We start from the raw sequence: 7,129 nt of genomic DNA on the forward strand, positions 1-7,129 counted from the left end.
AACATAATCTAAAAGACAATTAACATCGTTGTTGAATGCATGTGACATATTGGGTCATTTATGGGATGAATGCTTTTCTATTTAACCATGCTATGGACCCTTGGATCCACTCTCCAAACTTTCCCAAGTCAGCCCATTGGGCTTGGGTCCACCCAAAATGGGGCATATTAATATATGCTTATGATGTGTTTGTGGTGGGATGCGTGTGTGCGTGTGAAAAGTTGGAGAGAAAGGATTCAATGAACCTTAGCTCCGCCTTTCTTGTTTTTATTGCAGGATACCTCCGATGGCAAAGATTCTAGTTCCACGTGGGAGGAACAAAGATTAGTCTCTAACGGTTTCCATCCCTATTTCGCCATCTGTGCGAGGTAACTCCATTCATTATATCGATATACAATATACTTCATATATTATGGATGTTTTCCGTTGATCCTTGGCTTAGTTGTCAATCAAAAGTCGTTGATTGTGATGAGAAATTTCCAACATAATGCTCATGACTTTTGAGAGCAAACATCAATCAAATCCCTCTCACCATTCTCTTGGTTGCCCATCCAATTCCAAATCCAAACCCAAACCCAGCCCCTCTTGTTGACCTTCCTTTTGGCACCGACATCATTCTCTTCCTCTCCTTGTTCTCCAGCCACCACCGCCTCTCTTTTTCTATCCTCTCCACCATCGGCTATATATATCTCCTCCATCACTCTCCTTTCCACCATCGGCTATATAAAAACTCCCTTGCCGCTTCCCTTTTCTTCTCACCGGCCATTTCCTCCCTCGGCATTGAGTTTTATTTTATTTTATTTTATTTTTTGGAAATTTGTAACTACTTGAAGTTGAATGATTGCATTATTTGTTTAGTTCTTAGGTGGTCCGTGCAGAGTGAGAACATTCTAATCACTAGATTAGATGTCCTTAATTAAATACCCCTCTAGCATGAAAGTCCTCCCATCTCTTACTCACACTCTCACAACTTCAATGTGTCCACTTGGTGATGTAACTTCTCTAAGGCATAATCCAAAGAAAGTAGACATGTATTTTTTGGAAGAGTTGAGAAGGGGAGAGGCAATGGAAGCCCAAGCTTTTTGTAAAACATTATTTACCTCACCGTTAGCAAGTCTACCTAATACAGAGCTTGACAACCAAGCTACCACAAAAGCATCCCTTTCCTCATCGTCGGTAAGTCAGTCTAATGCAGAGCTTAATATTCATGACCAACCTATTCTTCATGTGTATGTGCACTGAGTTATTTAGCAGTGAGCATAAATACCCATGACTTTAGCTCTATAGTAGCGTCAGAAATGAAAAAAATTTACATGGAGCGATTTCATTTAAATTCTAGCCATATACCGGAGATTAGAAGAATGGAACTTTGAAAGGTTGCACTATGGACATTGATAGGAATAAGATATTGAAAATTAGAGAAAAAAAATAGGCTTTCTATTCAGCTTCCTCTCATTTGTAGCTCTTATGTAATATTGCACTTAATACAAAGTTGATACTATACATTCTATTGGTGAATATATTGCTTTCTTCTTTACAGTTATAATGGATTAATTATTCAACATTATGATAAAAAACACTAAATTTGTGATGGAAAACATGTGATTTTTTTAAGAAAATTTTAAAATATATTCTTCTATGCAAAAATTTATTTACTCCATTCAAGTATTTTTCGATGTGAATTGAATGGATCTAAAACTATAAAAATTAAATGTATATACTTAATCCCTCTTTGTGTATTTGTATATAATTAGAATCATTGTTGCGTCATGGATAATTACTAGTATATATATTTATATATATTATATTGGTTAACGTGTGGGTTTGTTTGACCTTGAGATAAGGACATCTCTTTCTTTCCTGCACATAAGGCTATCAAGTTTGAAAACAAAACAAAGAAAAAGACAAGTAGGAATGAGAAGACAAGGAACAAGAGATACACAAGGATGACATGTGAATGGTGCAGGGATCCTAACATATAAGCCAAGGGAAAACAAAACAACTATACATTGTAGTAAAAAAAACATAGGCTATGTCCTAACTAATCAAAGACAAGTAATGTTTCCATGCCTATTGAGAAGGAGCTCTCCAAGGTTTGTCATGGAGACAAAGACCCCTCTTTCTTATTTGCAAGATATTTTATTAAATCTATAAACAAACCATTGAAGAAAAAAACAAAGAGTAAGAAGTGTTAGGAATGGAAAGACAAGGAACAAGAGATACACAAGTGTTGATTGTGAAATCTTGATGGAGGCTTTTCTTTCTCTCTCCTTTTCTTAAAAAAAAAACCCCTAAATTTGTGAGAAAAACATGGGAATTTTTTTAAGGAAAATTAGAAAATATATTCTTCTATGCAAAAAAAAAAAATTATTTGATTCAAAATATTTTTTTATGTGAACTAAATGGATCTAAAACTTATAAAATTATATATATATACACACTCAATTCCTCTTTGTTTATTTGTATATAATTAGAATCACTATTGCATCTTGGATGATTAATAGTATATATATATATATATTATATTGGTTAATGTGTGGGTTTATTTGACCATGAGGTAAGGACATATCTTTCTTTCCTACACATGAGGCTATGAAGTTTGAAAATAAAACAAGGAAAATAAGAATAAAAAAAGGGGGAAAAAGTTAGGAATGAGAAGACAAGGAACAAGAGACACAGAATGGTGGCATGTGAATGGTGCAGGGATCCTAACATATATAGGCAAGCGAAAAATCAACAACGATACATTGTAGGCAAAAAAACATAGGCTATGTCCGAACTAATCAAAGACAAATAATGTTTCGATGCCTATTGACAAGGACCTCTCTAGGGTTTGTCCTAGAGACAAGGATCCCTCTTTCTTATTTGCAAGGCATTTTATTAAATTTATAAGAAAACAACAAAGATAAAAGCAAAGACAGTAAGAAGTGTTAGGAATGGAAAGACAAAGAACAGGAAATACCCAAGTGTTGATTGTGAAATCTTGATGGAGGCTTTTCTAACTCTTCCTTATTTACAATAAATTTGTGAGGAACAACATGGGAATTTTTTTAAGAAAAATTGGAAAAAATATTTTTCTACACAAAAAATTATTTATTCCATTCAAATATTTTTTGATGTGAATCGAATGGATCTAAACCTATAAAATTAAATATACATACTCAATCCCTCTTTCTTTATTTGTATATAATTAGAATCACTGTTGCAATATGGATGATTAGTAGAATATATATATATATATTGGTTAATGTGTCTGTTTGTCCAACCTTAAGACAAGGACTTCTCTTTCTTCCCTGCACATGAGGTTATCAAGCTTTGAAAAACAAAACAATGAAAATAAAAAAAAAAAGAAAAAAAGTTAGGAATGGGAACATAAGGAACAAGAGACACAGAAGGGTGACATGTGAATGGTGCAGGGATCCTAACATATAGGCCAGCGAAAAATTAACAACTATACATTTTAGGCAAAGAAACATAGGCTATGTACAAACATAGTCAATTTCATCATTCAATGAAAAATTTAACATCATTACGGTAACATATTTCCCAACTCTTCAAAATTTGAGAATATACTTCTCCTACTAAAAATGATTTATAAAGATTATATTATCAATGACTTTTTTTTTTACATAATTTGTACTATCTTCGCAATCCTTCTTTTTGATATATTGAACCTATAGCATTAGCTCATATCTTTACATTAATTTATATTATTCCTACATATCCCGGACCATATATTCGTAATATAATATGACTTTTTTTAAATGACATTTGTAGATTTAGAATATTGTCCTTTGGTAATATTAATATTGTACATAGTCAAATCTTAATAAGGACTAGTAATAAATAGACATACAGTTTTCTGTTTTTGACAAAGGCGACAAGCACCGCCTTACAAGGGGTGTCAAGGAACAGAAAGGCATGGTGGTATACCAGTTATGGTGGCTTAACGACCCCCTAGACATCTATTAACTCTGCCAGATGTCACATGGGGCGATTAGCGTCCTGCCATATGTACAACAAGAAGATATTTCAGGAACCAAACCGAGTTAATAAATCCCCCTGTCATGAAATCTTGGATGATGGGAAAATGACATATTCTCACAAGGGACCCGTAAAAAGTAAATAAGCAGTACTACTATAGTATTTATATAATATTCTATAGTATATGCTGAAGAGGAATAAGGCTTGATGAGCCTACATGTATATTGAGAACATATATATAAGAATACAAGATTGTATATGCCTAAGCATATTCCTAGATCCTTATATGTACAATTGGCTAAATATAATTATACCAAATATACAAGTTCTCAAATATAAATATGACAAATATACAAGATTGAATAAATCAAGGAGACCAAATATAGACACTAACATATGCACAGTATTATATCAGTTCTGTCGACACAGGGATTCGACCTTAGGTCATTCATTTGGAAATCTCATAACATTCCACTACACCTAGTAGTGGTTGTTAGACATACAGTTTAATATGTTAATATATATCTATATATATATATATTGATGGGTGGAAAAATACTTGGATATGTGAGATAACATAGTTCACAAACATATGACATGATCTAGACCTATAGATTCAAATTTGGATACTTAACCATTTAACAAAGAGGATGAACCTCTTGAGACAACAAAGTTCACCTGCGCATATAATGAGGAAAATGGAATTTCTACAGACAACAAGGCTTGCTTGACTATTGGATGGAGTTATAGAATCTTCTAGAGGAGTCACAACATGCTTGGCCATTTAATGGGTGGAAGTGGTAAAAAAAAATTTGTAGGGCCTAAAGAATTATTGTCAATGTAATGGAGAATTGATTCCAAACTCCAACACTATAAACTTCTGATCCTTTTTCTCCCTGTATTGTCTTTATAGGTGATTAAAAAGTTTTGGATTCAATGATCCAATCTGGTATTTAATTTTTTTGGTTATCTGATATAAATTTTTTAAGATGAAAATTGAATCAGATTTGGGTTAGGATAAAATGAAAAGCTAGTATGATAATCAAATCTGGTTTTTAACAAATTCTCATATATTAATAATTTAATATTATATTCAAAATGCATAGCCTTATCCAATTCTTCCATCTATAGTTTGACAGCTTATTTATTTGGCTTTTAATAATATAAAAGCAAATGGAAATTAAATAAATTCAAAGAGATACTCAAAGTCTAATAAAACAACAATGAAAATTGTAATGTAAGCAATTAGTGAAAAACTAAATGAATAGAACATTAAATTAGATGAAATTTCTAAATGCCTGGAATAAAGCTTAGAATATGAGTACTTTGGAGAAAAAACGCTTTAACCAAATACACAGTTGTTAAGAGCTAATTTGAATACTATTAAGTATTCCTATTTGCATGATAATTATTTTATTTATTTGATTACAAAAAAGAAAAAGAAATAGATGTATTCTTTCTTATTTTTTTGTTGAAAGAAAAATTTTACTCAAAACAAATCTTTATTGAACATGAAATAAATTACAGAAAACAAAAATTCCAAGTTGAGCAAAGCTTAAATTTGGATCCGGATATCTGATATCTAATTCTGTTTAAATCAGGTACTCTATTTAAATCGGATTAGATACAGATCGAGCTTTTGTTGATTTGAAAAACAGGGTACCTGATCTAGTTTTACACCCTATTTTGCTCACCCCTAATTATCTCTATATATTGGTTGGAAGAATTCCGTGAAGTGAAGGAAGAGCACTAGTAGGGACGCAATTTTTAAAGGTTTATGGACAAGTGAAACCTCAGTCTGGAAAAAAGAGAACTAGAGCCACTATTTGGCTGGAGAATATCTCTCATCATCATCGTCATCATTACTAGTGTCAGTTCTCTCTTATATAACTCATTAACTAACATTTATAGCTATCGAAAGAAACATATTTTTGTATCAACAGTTTGTCACTATCTATTAGGAAAGCAAACTAAAGGTTATGAGACTCATGACAAGCAAGTGACTTACTAACCCTTGTCAGTTGGAGGGAATAGCCTTAGGTATAACATAGTATTAAAGAGAAAGATTATCAGGGTTAACCCTACTTTTTGACTGAAGATGGCCAAGTGCAAAGGGACAGGGTTCTTAAGGAAAGAATAGAGATTCTCACTCAGGACCTCCTTAATAAGGAGCAAAAAGCATTCCAATCTTCAAGAAAATAACCACTCAGAAGATAAAAAAAAAAAATTGATCCCCCAAAACTTTAAACCAAGTGACAAGTGCACGAAAATAATAAAAATCAACTAATCCATAAAATAAACAACATAAGATTGTTTGATTCCAGATCCCAACCTAAATACTCACCCAAAAATCATTTCAAGAAACCCTTTGAAAGATAAATCAACATAAAAAATTACTCTATCAATTTCAGAGATTCTTTATGTCCCTCTCTCAATAAGGTTTTTAATATCTCCAACTATTATATACTACTTCACTTTGGATCCTATTAATTTTTTCAAGTTCTTTAAAGTAATGATGGTCCTTTATAAAGTTCTAGATATGATAATATGCAAAGTACTCCTAACTATATTTTCGAGGGATGGGGCAATATTCATTCTGAGCCCTTTCACAAAGGTCCATGAATTCCTTTGAAGGGTTGAGCAAAATTTTCCTTAACTACTTCATCAATAGTAAGAAATGAAATAAAACCTTACCATTTTGATGAATATGAAGCAATAAGAAAATAAGAGTTTTAGATCTTTAGATTCTACTTCAATATTGAAACACTTGAATTTCAAATTTGAATTAAACCTTTACCTTTGTAGCAATGCTCTGTAACTTAGATGATATCCTTTTGAATTCTCAGCATTCTAGAGATAATCAAGGTTTTGGTAGATCTTTTGATCAGATTGTAAAAGTATATAGATGCTATGGAGATCCAAGGCCATAAGAAACAAATTGCCATATAGTGACAATATAAAATTTTTTAATAAGTGTCAAAAATCAATTGGTAAAGGTCCCAAAACCTTATACCAATTGTGAAAATGCCTATTCCAACAATGTTCTTATTGTAGGCAATAGTTGCATATATATATATAGACCTATACCAATGAATACAATGTCTATTGGAATAGATTTATTAGATTTACCAATGGAATATGACTG

The sequence above is a fragment of the Dioscorea cayenensis genome, chromosome 9, assembly GCF_009730915.1.
Source record: "Dioscorea cayenensis subsp. rotundata cultivar TDr96_F1 chromosome 9, TDr96_F1_v2_PseudoChromosome.rev07_lg8_w22 25.fasta, whole genome shotgun sequence".
In the NCBI taxonomy this organism is placed as follows: Eukaryota; Viridiplantae; Streptophyta; class Magnoliopsida; order Dioscoreales; family Dioscoreaceae; genus Dioscorea; species Dioscorea cayenensis.